This window comes from Myotis daubentonii, chromosome 6 (assembly GCF_963259705.1).
Source record: "Myotis daubentonii chromosome 6, mMyoDau2.1, whole genome shotgun sequence".
Classification (NCBI taxonomy): domain Eukaryota; kingdom Metazoa; phylum Chordata; class Mammalia; order Chiroptera; family Vespertilionidae; genus Myotis; species Myotis daubentonii.
In genome coordinates, this window is record NC_081845.1 from 88559605 (window position 1) to 88576497 (window position 16893).

At 53.6% G+C, this 16893-nt stretch overlaps 1 long non-coding RNA gene across 1 annotated transcript; it reads left to right on the top strand.

The window, feature by feature from the left end:
* The first annotated feature begins 15933 nt into the window (after positions 1-15933).
* Positions 15934-16543, top strand: LOC132236558 (uncharacterized). The gene is made up of 2 exons (XR_009453325.1): positions 15934-16099; positions 16196-16543. It is a non-coding gene; the product is annotated as an uncharacterized LOC132236558 (long non-coding RNA).
* Positions 16544-16893: the final 350 nt, after the last annotated feature.

Genomic DNA, 16893 nt, shown 5'->3' on the forward strand with positions numbered 1-16893 from the left:
TGGCAGTTAATTTGCATATAGCCCTGATTAGCCAATGAAAAAGGTATCGTCGTACACCAATTACCATTTTTCTCTTTTATTAGTGAAGATTAATTTTAGAGAGGAAGGGAGAGGAATAGAGAGATAGAAATATCAATGATGGGAGAGAATCATTAATCAGCTGCCTCCTGCACATCCCCCACTGGGGATCGAGCCTGAAACCCAGGCATGTGCCCTTGGCTGGAATTGAACCTGGGACCCTTCAGTCCGCAGGCCGATGCTCTATCCATTGAGCCAAACCAGCTAGGGCTTATTTCCCTTTTTTATTTCTTCTTTGATTTGTAGCTTACTCAGAAGTATGTTATTTCATTTCCAGATATACGAAGATTTTCAATGACTTTTCTGTTTCTGCTTTTCTTTTAATTTTATTGTGTCCAGGAAATGTATTTTGTATAATGTGAATCCTTTTAAATGCATTTTGACTTTATTTGTGGTCCAGAATATATTGGTAAATATTTAATATGCACTCGAGAATAATACATATTCTGTTGTTGAACTGACTGTTTTATAAATATCCACTAATTCAAATTGGTTGATTGTGTTCAAATCTCACATTTTTAATGATGTCCTATTTGTTGTATCAGTTACTGAGAAAGGGGTATTAAAATTGTCAGCTACAGCCTTGGCTGGTGTGACCCAGTTGGTTGGGCATTGTGCTTTGCACCAAAAGGTTGCCAGTTTGATTCCCAGTCAGGGCACATGTCCAGGTTTTGGGCTTGATCCTCCTTAGGGGCTGTGCAAGAGACAGCCAATAGATGTTTCGCTCTCACATTGATGTTTCTTTCTCCCTCTCCCTTCCTCTCTCTATAAATACCAATAAAAAGTATTTTCAAAACATTTCAACTACAAGCTCTGGCTTTTAGCTCAGTTATTTAGAGCATCAACCCAATATGCTAAGGTTATGGGTTTGATGTCTAGTCAAGGCGCATACAAGAATCAATGAATGAGTGCAAAAATAAGTGGAACAACAAATTAATGTTTATTTCTCTCTCTTTCTCACTTCCTTTCTCTCTCTCTAAAAATAAATAAATAAACAAATAAGTAAGTAAATAACTTTTTCAACTACAACTTCTCCCAAACTCCTATTTTTTAGCTCTCGCATCACTTTGTTTTAAACTTTTCTCCTAAATGTGGAAGAGACTGAAGTTTTGAAAATCTATTTCTTTTGCTAGACAAATTAATCTCATTTACATTTATTGATATAACTAATATATTGGATGTCAACTCATACCATTTTGTATTATAATTAGTCTATGTATTGTGTTATTTTTGCTTTTTTCTCTATATAAATTGTGTTTCTTGCTCTTTTAAAATATTTATTTGATATTTGCAGTAGTATATATTCTTGCTCTCATAGTTACTGATATCTTTTAAAATATTCCTATTTTCTTTTTACTATCTGGATTGTCAATTCTAAATGGTATCACTTGATTCCTACCTGTTTCCTATGCAATAAATACCTAAATCTTCTTTCCCCTTTGTGTCTTCCTTTTAGGCTCCAATTTTAAGTTGCATTCTTTCTACTTTGTCAGAACATATGACATTTACAAATTATTTTTTACTCTTGTCCTGGCTCCTTGTTGCAATTTTAGATCTCCACTTAAATACACTGCATGCTCACCATCATTTTTTTGCCAAAATGTCCCCCCCTCCCCGTCTTCCTCTCCCCCGCTCCTGAGTAACACCTATTGATTGGATAGACTGTATGCTCCAGCCGGTTACCTAAGAAGGGCTTATGTGTACAGCACTCTCACTCTTTGCATATATGATTTGCTTTTCCGTAAGCTTGACAATTGAGTGATAGCTTTGCTGCATATGAAGTCCTTGGTTCACAATTTATTTCCTTTTTATAGATTACTTGAAAAGATTGCTTCACTCTTGCTTTCAGGTTACTCTTGAATGCCCTAATGCCAGTATAATTTCCATATTCTCATACGTATCATGGGTGCTGTAACTAAAGGTCTTGAGTATTGTTTCTCTGTCTCTAGAGTATAATAATTGTATTGCCTATGGCTCCGAGTTGATCATTCTGTCAGTTTTTCCAGGAACATGGTTGGCCTTTACATAAATGTAGGTTTTCTCTTTCTTTTATAAGGGGTCCTTGAATCTCTTAACAATATTAGTTCTGCGCCATTGTTTTCTCAAATTCGCAATGTTCTTGAATATGTGGGAAGGGGTGAGATACAGCAGAAGAGTGGAGGGATTGGCTTTTGATAGGGGCACAGATTGACTGTAATGGGCAGGAAAGCAGAGAGTGTGGATGGACATGGACACTGGTGGGGAGATGCAGAGGGGTGTCTAAGGAAACACTCTTCTAGTTACTTTGAATTTTTCAGTGGTAAGGAAGCAAGATCTAAGCTAGCTCTCTAATTCCCCTCACCCACTTCACCTAGACAAAAGAATGGAGTGGAGAGGCAAACTTAGATCTGTGGTCTGAATATGAATCATTTCTCAAAATCTGTGATAAGACAGTAAGTCTCCAGCCCTTTTACCTGGTAGAAGCCCTATAGGTGCCTCCTCCTGGGAGTTGTTTGTGTCCAAAGGGGCTGAAAACTGCACCGATGGGATATGAGTGGAGGGAGGGCCAGGCCCATCTCTGTCAGGAGACTGGGGGGCTGTCTGCAGAGCTGGTGGAGGCCTGGCCTGTATTCCCACAGGAGCCATGAGAGAAGGATAAAGGGATGTGGGGTTTGAGTGAGTGTCAGGTAAAGCTTTAAAGGACTGGGTAAAGCTGTGTGGGGTGGTAAGTCCGCTCACCCAGGCAGTATTCATTAAGTTGCTAATATAATGATGTCAGGGATGTTGGGTTAGAGATTCCTGGAGCAGAGTGATTGCTGGATGGTCTCCATAGCAACTCCAAATGGACTACTCACCTTCTCTCTCTATGCAAACTCTCTCTGTCAACAACTCATGTCCACTCTACCTTTAACATATATTCAGAACCCAACCATTTCTAACTTCCTTCATCTGCATTGCTCTGAGCCAACACATGGCTTCCTCGCTTCTGAATTATCCCATAGCCTTCTGATGGCTTCTCCGCGTCCTTCTTGGTCCCCACGCCCCTACCCCAGTCCATTCTCAAAACAGCAGTCAGGTTGGTCCTGTTAAATTATGTCAGATAATGTCCCTCTTCTGTGTCAAACTTCACATTCCCCAAAGTCCCGACAATGCCGCTCATCATCGAGTGGGACCTGCCTCCCCACCAGCCCCCCAACCTCTGACTTCATCCCCCCTGCGCCCTCCCGCCCCGACACTCTGGCTGACAGGCCTCCTGGCTCCTCCTCAGACATGCCAGACGCGCTCTCTTGGCCCTCCAAGGCTCTCGGCAATTTCTTCTTCCTAGAACAATTTCTTTCTTCTGCCTCGGAGACTGGGAGAGCTCGTTTTTTTCTACCTCCTCCTCAGACTTCATTACCTATTGAGAGAGGCTCTGCCTATCTACCCTTTATTTTATTTTTTTAAAAAGCACTCCCGGCTTTCCACCTTCCTTTATTTCCCATAATAGTGCTTATCGGCTGCATGTTATATATTTAATTATTTGTGAATATTCGGGCTCCTTTGTCTGGCGGCGGCTTTGTCTGCTTTTGCATTGCTGTTCTCCCAGCATCTGGGAGAGCCTGGGACAGCGTCGTGCTGAAGAAATGTTTGTTAACTGAGTGAATACGTGAGTAGGAGTGAGTGGGTGCGGGACAATGAGACGCCCCCTGGAGCTTGTCTCTTTCTCTGGGCGGGAGGAGAGGAGCTCTGGTTTCTAACGTGATAGGTTTTCAATCCTATTGTGTTCCACTCCTGGCACCACGCGCGCACCGGCCGCCTCTCACCCTCCACAGGATGCGCCATGCGCACACCAGCAGCCTCTCACCCCGCACAGGATGCGCCATGCGGCTCTTTGCTCTCTCTGGACAGCAAGTACCAGCGAGTAAAGTGGGGGCGGGGAAGCCAGGGTCCCCAGTGCCACCCAACTGGTGGTGCCTTGAGCATCGTTTTCCGTGGGTCTCCCCGAGCAGAGCTCACACAGCCTGAACCGGAAGCGAGTGCTGGGTACAGGCAGAGACCCAGGAGGAGCCCTCTGGTTCTGCTGAGAGCAGAGGAATCAGGACTTCCAAGACTCAGAGCATGGGGTGTCCCGGTCTCTTCTTTCCCTGTTTCTCCCCTCTCGTGTCCCCCGATGGGGTCCGTGCAGGAGAAGCAGGGCTGGGGGTGAGGGAGGAGAGCTGTGTTCAGGTCTCAGGGCGTTCCTCCTCCTGTGGGGGCCTCGGGGCTCCTGCCACCTCTCCCTCTTTAACCCGGGGTCAGTGCACCTGCTCTCCATGACACCGCGGTTGTCACATCTGGGACCAGTTCAGGAGCCTGGCTTCACCCCTGCCGCCCCCTCCCCCGGGAACATCTGGGCAGGCCCTGCCTAGCACCCCACCCAGGTCCCGGCCTCCTCAAATGAGGAGCTGAGTCCCCCCAGGTCGAAGTGCAGAAGGAAGAGGCAGTGAGCCACTGGCCTAAAAGCTGTCCTGGTCCGGGTCAGCCATGGCAGCCCTGGGTGTCGAGGCAGGGATAAGCTGGAGCTCAGGGCAGGGAGCAGGGAGTGTGGGGGACTCTGAGATCTGGCCCTAGGAATGTTCCTGGGGCGCTGGATGGCCCCTGTGTTGCAAGATCGCAGCCCTGCTAACCTTTCTTGACTGTTCTGTGAAGAGGAAGGTTCTTAGCACTTCAGACAGGAAGCCTGTGTGTCTCTACACCGCTCCCCCTAAGCACCTCATAGGTGCTATGCCAATTAGTGTAGGCACCCACTTCCCAGATGAGTAAGCTGAGGCAAAAGAGCTTAACAAACCTGTGTGTCAGGGGTCCCAGTCCCGGTCAGCGACGGGGCCCGGTAAGCCTTCTATAAACCCATGTGCCTCTGTTGGAATTGATATGAAACCTAGAAAATGCCTTCATTCCTAAAGCCCCGAATCCTAACACGTGGGCCAAGAACTTTAGGCGGCAGAGGCCAGCAGCTGTGGAGGGAGACGTAGAAATTGGAACAATTCACATCCGGGAACTTGCTGGGAAGACGCTCTGCCCCACGTCACGAGAAACGAAGGAACTTGGCCCGTGCCCTTGAGGTCTTCACAGGTCTCCCCGAGGAGCGCGTCTCTGGTTGAAGAGACAGGTGTGCTTTTCACGCATCTGCCTGGCCCCTTGGTGCCTGGGGCGCGCCCTGCCTGGGCGAGGATGGACAGGCAGAGGACGGCGCGGGCAAGTGGCTGTCACAGCGGAGAATTCATGGCGTCTGGGGTTCCCGGCTGCACGCCTCACGTATCAGAGAAGGCGACCAAGGCCTTCCGAGGCGGAGAGATTGTCTTTGAGTCCAACCGGGATCAGTCAAGGCTGTTTTTCCTGAGCATGAGGCGGAGGGGCAAGTCCAGCTCCAGAGTTGGGGGGATGCTGTTCTGGGGGCTGTGGGGGGACAGCCAAGGGAGTGAGTGAAAGGCGGGGCGGGCGCTGCCCAACTGGGCGCGAGTGAGGGGAGGGGCTTTACTTTGTGACCTCAGTTCCTTAATTTGTAAAACAGCAGTGGAGAAAGATTTAGCTCAGGGGCTGTGTATTTATGAACTGAAAAGCACTTGGTAATTAAATACATAACACGTACAACTAAAGAAGTGGAAGTGCTGAGAGTCTCCGTCACACTAATTATACGTACCACTGAGCACATGGTGATCAATTACATCATATTAATAATAATAATAATATAGAGTTCACCCTTGAACAATGTGGGGGTTAGGGGTGCCACGCCCCCTGCTCCCCACATAGTCAAAAATCCAGAGAACATTTGATTCCCAGAAAACCTAACTGCGGTTGCCCCTGGTGTTATGGGGGGTTGGTCCAGCACCCCCTGAACACCCAATCACAGATGTTCAAGACTGAACAATGCACACAATCCAAGGACTCCCAACCGCAGATGGAAATACTGGTTTTAATCTGTGGTTGGTTGAGTCCGCAGATGGAAAACCCAGGGATAAGACGGCCGACTGTATATTTATATTTACTGAAAAAATTCCCCAGATAAGTGGCCCGTGCAGTTCCAATCCTGTTGTTCAAAGATCACCTGCCTTGAGTTCTAGCATCAGGGGACCAGCACAGTCAGTCCTCAGAGGCCCTCAGCCCAGGCTCCTTGCCTTACCTGCTGCTGGAAGTCCCTGCTCAGTGTGTGCACCGAGCGGCTGACATGCTCCTGAGCAGTGAGGGCATGAGTTCACCCAGGCCTGGAAGAGGGGGCTCTCGTGCCCCTACTCCCAGGGCCCTGGTTGACCAGATCCCTCCCCTTCTAGGTCGTGAGCACAGGCAGGCTCTGCGTACAGGTGGTCTGTGCTCACCAGTTGAATAGGAAAACTAGCTCTGGGTGAGGATGTGGCTGGAAACTCTGTGGCTTCCGCTGTCCTTTCACCCCAGCCCTGCAGGGAGGGAAGGAGTGGGTGAAGGGGCAGGCCCACTTCCCAGGCCCAGGAGGACTGATCCTGCCCAAGCCACTGGAAGGAGTTCTAGGGTAAGCTCCCACCTACCCCGATCTGTGAGGACAGTGTATTTACCAACTTAGCCTAACCATGCAGGGAGCCAGCTATTCTGCTCCTACTTCATGAATCACTATCACTACCACCCCTACACACACTTACACACACGTGCACGCACACGCGTGCGCACACACACACACACACACGGGTTGGCGTGGCATCGAAACTGGTGAGGCCTGAGTGCCTGGCACAAGGGCCTTGTCTGCTAGAGTTTGCTGGGTCCTCAGGCACCACAGACCACGTGAGGTGCCTGATTCTGCATTTCTCAGACACCGCTGGGAACAGATGCCCTGTCAGGTCAGTCGCTGGGTCAGGACATCCATGAGCTTAGACTCCAGCTACCCCTGCCCTTCCGTCCTCTCTCAGAGGGAGGTGCAGCCCCTTCGCCCTCTCTGCTTGGTCCTGGGCTGGGAATGGTAAGTCTGGGGCCAGGGAGCCCTTCACCCCATCTGATCTCAGACCTACCCCTCTGTGCCCCGTCCTTAGCCCGACTGCATTTAGCAAGCAGAACAGGGAAGTAGAGCCACTGGGCCACGCCAGCCCCTCCCCTTCTGAGGACCCTGGAGGGCCTTTTCCTTACAACCTTTAATCAGGTCTTCCTTTTCTCCCGACACCAAAGGCCTGGTCCAGGTGGGGGAGGCAGTGCGGCGCCTGCACAGAGGCCCTGTTTTCTGTTCTGCAGTCGCCCCGGCCAGGGGGTTAGGATCTGTGCTCAGAGGCATCTTATCAGCTGTGAGGAAGCCCTCGTGGGTGGGGCTGCTCTCTGGTGTGATATGGCCAAATTCTACATCACAGCACGTGGCCGCTGGTCTGAGTGCGCAGGAGTGCATGCCAGGGCACAGGCCCGTGTGTGTGTGTGTGTGTGTGTGTGTGTGTGAGTGTGTGTGTGTGTGTGGCTGCGTGAACAGAGCTCACTGATCACTAAGTCTCTATTGAGGGTGCAGCATGTGCCAGCCCTGGAGCTCTAGGTGCAGGGTGCCTGCGCTGAGGTAGAAGGGCAGGCTCGCTGTGCCGTGGAGTGGGCATTTTAGTGCAGAAACAGTAAACTGAGACGTAAGGTCATTTCAGTGAGAAATGCTGGAGGAAGAGAAGCAGGTGGGTGCACAGTGGCTGCAAGGTGCAGGGGTGGCTAAGGGTTGTCAGGCTAGGCCTCTCCAAGGAGATAGGAGGGTCTGGAGGCCAAACACCCCACACAAAGGGGACAGGAAAGAGACCCCTGTGAGGGGGTGGGGTGCCCCAGGCAGAGAGGACAGGAAAGACAGACCCCTGTGAGGGGGTGGGGTGCCCCAGGTAGAGAGGACAGGAAAGACAGCCCCCTGTGAGGGGGTGGGGTGCCCCAGGCAGAGAGGACAGGAAAGACAGCCCCCTGTGAGGGGGTGGGGTGCCCCAGGCAGAGAGGACAGGAAAGAGACCCCTGTGAGGGGATGGGGGCGGGGGCGGCGCTGGTAGCTGGACAGGGTGTGAGGTCAGAGATATCAGCAGGGACCCGATCTTGAAGGGCTTAAGGAGACAGATCTGGGACTCCACAGTTAAACTTCCTAGGCCCAGTTCCCTACTGTGCCGTTTACTAGCTGTGACTTTGAGTGAATTACTTAACCTCTCTGGGTCTCTTGGGGGGGATGTGGTAATGACAGTAACTTCTTTAATGTATGTAAAGGGCTTAGGACAGTGCCTGTCATAGGTGCCATATGTGCCCGCTGTTCTTTGTAATAAGCATTTGCTATTATGATTAGCTTTATTGTTACATTAAAAAAAAAAAAAAGAAGAAGAAGAAGAAGCACCTGATCAGCGTGGCTCAGTGGTGGAGTGTTGACCCATGAACCAGGAGGTCACAGTTCGATTCCCAGTCAGGGCACATGCCTGGGTTCCTGGCTCAATCCCCAGCAGGAGGTGTGCAGGAGGCAGCCGATTGATGTTTCTTGTCATTGATGTTTCTATCTCTCTCTCCCTCACCCTTCCTCTCTGGAATCAATTTTTAAAAATGAGCTGATTTTAAGGGGTGTGTGTCTGTCTCCTGGGACAAGGTCTAGACTGAATATTAGGGGAGACCTGAGTCCTACTCCTTGTTCTGTCTTCAAGTCCCTGGTGTTCAGTCCCCCGAAGGGCGTAGCAGGACTGTCCTGTGGGACCCCACCTAGACGCTGGAACAGCAGTTGGCTCTGAAGGGTGAGGTCTTAAGAAGAAGATGGGGTTGTTACCCAGGGAGTGAGGTCAAATCTCATCCGAGAGGGTATCATAGGCGAGCTAAGCTCACAGGGCACATCTATGCTCTGGAGAAGGGCAAGGAGGGAGGCAGAGGGGCTGGAGGAGCCGGATGGCAAGGCTGGCCTCCTGCCGGTCTCCTCCGGTTTCGGCCCCACCATGCACTATGGGGGTGGCTGGGATAGCACCTCTAACGGCTTAGGTCAGGGGCCTCTGCCTATATCTTCCTCTGTCAGGTGAGGGGATTGCTGGACATGGCTGTTACCCTGTTTTCTAGCTACGCCCCTCAAAATGTCCACGGGAGGCTGCCCCATTGCAGGGCTGGGAGTAAACAAGGAGCATCAGAGATGGGGCGCTTGGAGGACAAGAGGCGGGTCTGGGGTGGTCGCGGGATAAAGTGACAGTCCCCTCTTTACCAGCTGGAGGCAGAGGAGGAGCTGGTGTTTGTGGTCCTGGCCAGGGCCGCCCTGCGACCAGATTCCTTAGGCTGGAGCCACCCAGCTCTGGGGAGGACTGCCACCTGGAACGCCTGTCCTGTCCCCAGCCGGATGGAAGGAGGCACTGGCAAGTTCTGCATATTAATGAGCACACACGGACACCCCCAAGGTGCACGAGCTTCTGAAAATGTTCAGGGAAGTCCCGTTTCATAAATCACACTCTGTGCAGTGCACTGGGGTTGCACGCTGTTTAAAGGAGCCCTGTTGCAAATCCTCTTGTGGAGCAAACCTCTCTCCCCCGATACATATCAATACTCATATTTAGGTTTTCAGAGTACGGGAGTCCCCGTCCGCTCCAGTGTGTGTGCGCACGTGAGCAGTGGGCACCCGAGTTCATGCTGGCACATAAAAGGATCCGTGAATAAGATTTTCACTTTCTCTCCCAGGCTTTGTTGTGCTATGTTGCTGGAGAAAAAAAAAAAAAAAAAGACACGCTGTTCAAGCAAAGGGCAGGCCCTGAGGGGCTCAGAACTCTGTCTTCCTGCCATATGACTGCTCCCCACGGGTATAACGCCACGTGGGCCACCTCAGGGCGAGGCAGAGAGGAGATCTGATAGTCTGGGAAAGGGGGAAGTCTGCCTGCTGCCTGGAAGGGGATGAGGAAGGGGAGGCAGACATGGAAGTGAAATGGAGCGACTGGGGTTCTCCTGGAATTCATTCACAGATAGCATTGCCCATCAGCTGTTCACCAGAGCACCCAGGGACCACCGTGGTCTGCTCCCGCTGTCTGCTGGTAAGAACAGCGGCTTGACTTCCCCTGGTGGATCCTGGCACCTCCCTGGCACCTCCTGGTGCCTGCTGCCCACGCCTCTGAACTCCCCTGCCTGCTGCAGGCTGGTGCGGGGCCAGCGAGCGCTCTGGACAGACTCCCTCATCATTTATTAATGCTCCCTGGCCTCTTCCCTGAAATAATTAGGGTCGGATATTTTCATATCATGCAGTTAATTGCCATCTGCAGTGCGTAACAAGTCAGGGCTCTGGGTAGCAATCTGGAGGCCCATCAAGGGTGGTGGGCAGACATGAGTCACTGAGGGCTGCCACAGCCTGGGTGGCAGAGGGGCGGGAGCCAGCAGTGGAGGTGGGCGGTGCAGGGGCTCCAGTTTCCAGGGAAGGGGCTGAGAAAGCCAGGTTCTCACCATCACAGACACCCACCGGATGCCCCAGGGAGCCAGGAGCACAAGGATTTGGGATCAGAAACCCCTGCCCTAGCCCTTCTGTGTCCTAGGAGTGGAGGACTCATGTGTGTGTGTGTGTGTGTGTGTGTGTGTGTGTGTGTGTGTGTGTGTGTGTGTGTGTGATTTGTTGAGCGGGACTCAGGAGAAGCTGGGAGGGGGTGAGAACAGGAGAGGCAGGAGAAGAAGAATCTAGGCCGAGATGCCACTGCAGGTGAGGTTTAACCGCCTGGTCCCAGGGGAGTGCTGGAGCAAGGATGACCCAGCAGTTTGTTCCATCTTAAGACAAAGGGGCTGGTTCTCTGTCCTGACAGTGTCATTAGCCCAGGGCCAGTCCGGGGAGGGGTGTGATGGGCCTACTGGGCCCCTCCCGGGGGAGTGGCCCCTGTCCTGTCAGCCTAGGACAGCCCATTGGAGAAGGTGTTGTGAGCCACTGGCAGCTAACTCTGTAGCCGCTGGGGGCGGAGGAGGGTGCCCACTGGCGTAGGGGGCCTGGGGGCACCAGTGACATCTGATCCATCCTTCCATCCTTCCAGGCCAAGAGATGCCAGGCATCTTCCTTGCTCAGAGGGAGGCTCGGTCCCCCCCCCCCCGTGTGGGAGGGGATGGGGCAGCCTCAGGGCCCTCCCGGAGTGCAGAGGGTGACAAGCCGAAGGGTGAGGAAGGGCTGTTAGCTGGGATGTGCTGTGTGAATACCCGCTGGTGCCCGCATGACCCTGCTGCTCAGCGAGGGAGTGCCCGGTCTCACTGGGTGTGGGGGGGTGGTTGTCAGGTGGGGATGGGCTGTCAGGTGGGGGTGGGCTGTCAGGTGGGTGTGGCTGGACTTACGAGGCTCCTCACCCCCTCTCCGGCCTGGGCTCCCTCCACCAGACAGATGCCTTTTGGGGACGGTATTGTCCTTGGGGGTGATTGACAGAGAAGCAGAGAGGGGTTCATGCTCGGTCCTCGGTCAGAACGCTAGGGTGAAGGCCCTGTCCCGGCCCGGTTAGAGGGTGCAGGGGAAGGAATGCGGGCCGAGGGCAGGGCTCGGGCACCAGAGGGCCGGCAGGAGGGGCCTCCTCCCCTCCTCATCCACAGGCCAGGTCGCCTGGGGGCTAGACAGGGCTGAGCAAGGCTGGTGGCAGCGGCCCTGACACCCGAGAGGCCAATGAGTGCAGAGGAAGTGCTCCCACTGCCCCGCTGCACCCCTTCCTGCCCTACCCCTGCCCAGCTCATAGGAGAAAGGGCGACCCCCACCAAAGGTGGCCCCTGTGGCATGAGTGATGTTTCTCTGTCCAGGGTGCACCCCAGAAAGTGAGGCAACTCTGGGGGAGGCAGGGAGGTGGCGGGGAGGGGGGAGCCCTGCATGTGACAGCTCCTGGGGGGCCGGGCCCTTCTGGGGAGCCCAGCCTGGCCAATGGAGTGTGTGTTGAGTGGGGTAGAGGGGGGCTGTCAGCAGGGCCCTCAGATGGGCAAGGGCTGAGTGTGGCCTGGGCACAGTGAGTGTTAACAGCGCCAAGTCAGACAGCTGCCCTGCTGTCTGTGGGCTTTCAGCGGAGGGAAAAGCATGACTCAGTGCTTCTTTCTGCTGCAGAAAAGGCGGCGGCAGCAAGTCACTCTCCCGCCCCGCGGTGGGCCCTTGCCTGGGGGTGGGACTTGGGTGCCCCATTGCACCCCCAAAACAGTCTGCCCAGCCCCACCTGGCCTCCTGGGTGTGCCCCACCTCCCAGGGGGCAGGAGGCTTGCGGCCTGTTCCTCTGTTGGGCTGAAAAGTCCAGAAAATGGCTGGGCTTGGGGAAAGTGCATTTTGGTTGTCATCAGTGGGAACGAGGGGCTATTTCTGGGGAAACAACTACTGGTAAGTTTCACCTTACAGGGCATAAGCATAGTGCGTGCATGAGTGTGTGTGTGTGTGTGAGTGTGAGTGTGTGTGTGAGTGTGTGTGTGTGAGTGTGTGAGTGTGAGTGTGTGTGAGTGTGTGTGTGAGTGTGTGTGAGTGTGTGAGTGTGTGTGTGTGTGTGTGTGAGTGTGAGTGTGTGTGTGTATGTGTGAATGTGAGTGTGTGTCTGTCTGTCTGCTGGGGGCCAGGGCGCACTCCCCATCCCAGGAACTCAGAGTCTGCCTGGAGCAGAGGACAAGGCTCAGCAAGAACAGTTCTGACCAGCTCCTCGCCCAGCTCAGAGCTGGGCTCTGTGCTCCGAGAGCTGGAGAGGTGAGCTGGGCAGAGCATGTTTCAGGGTCCAGACTCTAGGTTTACTCAGAGGAATCACATTAGGGGTCAGGCCCCAGGATTAGAGAGGGAGGCAGTGTAAAGCCCAGTGAACGGTCAGGGAAGGCTGCATGGAGGAGGTGGAGCCTGAATTAATTCTGAGGCATTTGAACTGGGAGGGAAGAGGAAAGAGAGAGTGGGAAGGAGAGCAACTGTGCCAGCTAAGTGTGGAGGCAGGAAGCAGAGAGGGAAGTCCGGCTGGAGGAAAATCTTGCCTAAATAATCATGACCATCATCAGAGCTAATACTAACTGAACACCTACTGTGTGCCGGGCTCCATTCTTAGAACTTTACATCCTAACTTACTTAATCCTTGCAACAGCCTCGTGTGGCAGGTGCTGCCCTCCCCATGTTAGGGAGGAAGAAACCGAGGCTCAGAAACGTCAAGTAATGGGCACCAGGTCACTGCGCCAGGGAGCGGCAGACTCAGGGTTTGAACCCCTGCAGACTGGCTCTGGGCCTCTACTCCTGACCAATACGCCTGTCTATCCAAGTTAGCACACACTGAGCGCTATGGCCAGGCACCATTCTCAGCCTTCTATTCATGGAGTCCTCATTGCAAACCCCATTTTATAGATGAGCAAACTGAGACAAAGTTTCCCATAAGATTTCTCATGGTCATGCAGAGAGCACTGACAAAGGTTTCTCAAGGTCGTGCAGAGAGCAGTGGAGCCTGCACTGGCCCCCAGGGGGTCTCAGTCCTCAGTGACCAGACCACACATCCACGTGGAGCAGTGGGGAGATGGTGTGGGTGAAGTACTTGCCATTGTACTTGACCCCAGGCATGGGAGCTCCTGTGCAATTTGATCACCGAGAGGAAACGCGTCTGGGGAAGAGGCGCTCAGCTGGCACATGTGCCAAGGGACCCCTCATTATGCGTAGGCAGGAGGCGCAGTGCAGAGACAAGCTTATTGTGGGCACTTGAAGCCCTTTCTAGAAACCCCACTCACCCAGGGCAGGTTTCTAACTGGGGCGGAGGGGCTCTGTCTCCTCTGTCCCTAACTTGGGCCCACTCCCTGGGACCTTCCCAGGCTGAGAGGTGGGGGCAGGGGGCAGGGCCTGCTTCCCTCCCCCCTGCCCCCCAGCTCCTGTGGCCTAGTTTCCAGTGGCCTCCAGGTACCAGGCCAGGCAGGCAGGTTATAAATATCCCCCCGTGACAGCGAGGCCTTCACTGTGACACGATGCGGATTAAGCTGGATGTGCAGCCGCAAGGTCATTGGCACGGCTGCAGCTTCAACTGCTCCAGGAGGGCTTAGTTGAGGGGCTGCCAAGGGAGCCACAGCGGGAGGAGGGGGGCAGCGGCCTGAGCCCCCGGTCCTGCCCAGCGTCTACTTTTCCTCTCAGGTGGTCCAAGTTCTTCACACCGGCTCTTACCTGCCCAGTCTCCCTGTAAACCTCCCCTCCCTTCTCTGCCCTCCCCAACGCCTGCCCTCAGCGGTTTCCTCAGCCCAGTCTGGGACCTGGGCGCGAAGGACCTCAGCCACCGGCCTTGGTGGGAGGGGGGATTATCACATAGGGGGTGGTTGTCAGGTGGGGGAATGGGCTGCCAGGTGGGGGGTGGTTGTCAGGTGGGGGAATGGGCTGCCAGGTGGGGGGTGGTTGTCAGGTGGGGGAATGGGCTGTCAGGTGGGGGGTGGTTGTCAGGTGGGGGAATGGGCTGCCAGGTGGGGGAATGGGCTGTCAGGTGGGGGAATGGGCTGCCAGGTGGGGGGGTGATTGTCAGGTGAGGGAATGGGCTGCCAGGTGGGGGGTGGTTGTCAGGTGGGGGAATGGGCTGTCAGGTGGGGGAATGGGCTGCCAGGTGGGGGGGTGATTGTCAGGTGAGGGAATGGGCTGCCAGGTGTGGGGGTGGTTGTCAGGTGGGGGAATGGGCTGTCAGGTGGGGGGTGGTTGTCAGGTGGGGGAATGGGCTGTCAGGTGGGGGGTGGTTGTCAGGTGGGGGAATGGGCTTTCAGGTGGGGATGGGCTGTCAGGTGGGGGGTGGTTGTCAGGTGGGGATGGGTTTTCAGGTGGAGGGATGGGTGGCCAGGTGGGGGGATGGGTTGTCAGGTGGAGGGATGGGTTGTCAGCTGGGGAGATGAGTTGTCACGGAGAGGGATGGGTGACCTGTCTATCTTCTGCTTCTTCAGCACCTCCCCTCCAGCCCCATCCTTCCACCCCCTTTTTAAGTGAGTTGGCCAGTGACTGAGTTGACCCAGCAAATGTGCGCCCAGCTCCCTGGGGCCTTGCATGTGTACACGTTGATGTGAAACCATGTGCGTTCTGCTTGTTGTAACAGAAGAAAAGGCCAGTTGGAAAGTTCAGAGTCTCCGGGTGAGACAGACAGATGCCCTCTAGGATGCGGCTCAGACAGGGCAGGTGAGGTTGCCAGGCTGCCACCCGGCTCTGGGAGCTTCCTGGCTCTAGGTCTAGGCAGTGCTCTCCTCTGGCAGCGGCTCTGCATTTGGTGCCGAAGGAGATGGGGGTGGGGGGGCCCAGGGACCAGGTTGGGGATAAGAAGACCTCGGTTTAGGCAGGTGGGTGACGGGTGGGGAATGGGCGGGGCTGTGGCAGTCCTCTGCCCCCAGGACTGTGAGGACAGCGCAGCGGAGGCGAGTTTGGGGCAGAGACCACAGGCGTAAATGGGACTACCGCCCGGCTGAAGTTCAGATGAGTTCCAGGGGGCGGGGCGGGTGGCTGGGCATTATCTGCAGGCACTTGGCACCGTGCACAGCCTCTTCTCTGTTCCTTCTGTATCACAGGAGCCAGAAAGTATGAGTGACATTTCCCAGAGTGCCATGCTGCTGGGATTCTGGCTGCAATGTCAGTTTTGCCCACAAGAGGCATCAGCATGAGCTCTGGCCGGTGCCCCTGGAGCCAGAGGCCATTTCCTCTGCAGGGACATTGGCACTGAGTGGGCTCCGGTCAAGGTGAGGATTTGCAGCAACTGTCGTATCCATGCTGTCCCCAGCTCCCTGGGGCAGAGCAGCTCCAGCAACGTTGGGGGTCCTAGCAGCGACAGCAGCTGGTGACAGGTGTGCATGTGTGACCTTAAGCCAAAGTCTACAGTGGGCCCTGACTTCCATTTGTCTAGCCCCTCTGATGATTTTGTAAGTTCCCATTTCCCTTACTTACTTACTTAACTTACTTATTTATTATTTATTTATTTATTTATTTATTTATTATCTCCCCCCTACCTCCCTCCATCCTTTCCTTCCTCCCTTCCTTCCTTCCTTCCTTCCTTCCTTCCTTCCTTCCTTCGGTGGACAAAAGGGGACACGTGCTAACCTGACATGCAGGCCAATCTTGCAAACTCAGAGACCTAGAGTAACCACAAAGGATGGTCTGAGATGAAACTTTAACTAAAAGCAGTTATGGTGGGCAGTTACATCCTAGGCCGGTATCTTCCCTGACAAGGTCAGTCTCTACCTTAACACTTCCTATCTGTCTTTTTGCCCCTATGATAACATATTCTTGAAATGTCTGGGTAACTTGTAACTTCCCTTTTTCCAGACCCTTCAGGGCACAACCTAATGTGCCTGGACGCCAGGACAGAGACCACAGATTCCTTCATTCTATCATGCTCATGGTTGACTGTTGGCGATCCTGCACCCACCTAAGTATGTGTCTATCATTTTACTGTTTATCCAATCCAAGGGGTTTCACCGTTTGCTTTCTCCCGCCTCTCTAGTCTATCACCGATGGATTTCATGTAACCCACCTACATCCCCTCCTTTGATTGCAACGTATAAAAATAGATTAAAAATGCATTCTCTGGAGCATTACCCCAATCTGTTGAAATTTTGCTTCCTGGCAATTGTTGTCAGTTTGGCTCATATAAACTCACAAAAATTCTTTACAGGTTTGAATGTTTTTACATTAACCCTTCCACCCTTCCTTCCTTCCTTCCTTCCTTCCTTTCTTCCTTCCTTCCTTCCTTCCTTCCTTCCTTCCTTCCTTCCTTCCTCCCTCCCTCCCTCCCTTCCTTCCTTCCCCCCTTCCCTCCCTCCCTCCCTTCCTTCCTTCCTTCCTTCCTTCCTTCCTTCCTTCCTTCCTAGCTACCTCAGGTATTTTCTAAGTGGAATGCTGATTGACATGGGCTGCAGCAGGGGCAGGTGGGTGCTGGGCTGAATGGAGGAGAGCTGAACTTGGGTCTGATTCGGAGGCCAAGGTGGACACCGAGCCTGGTGTCTGTGGTGAGGATGTAATGT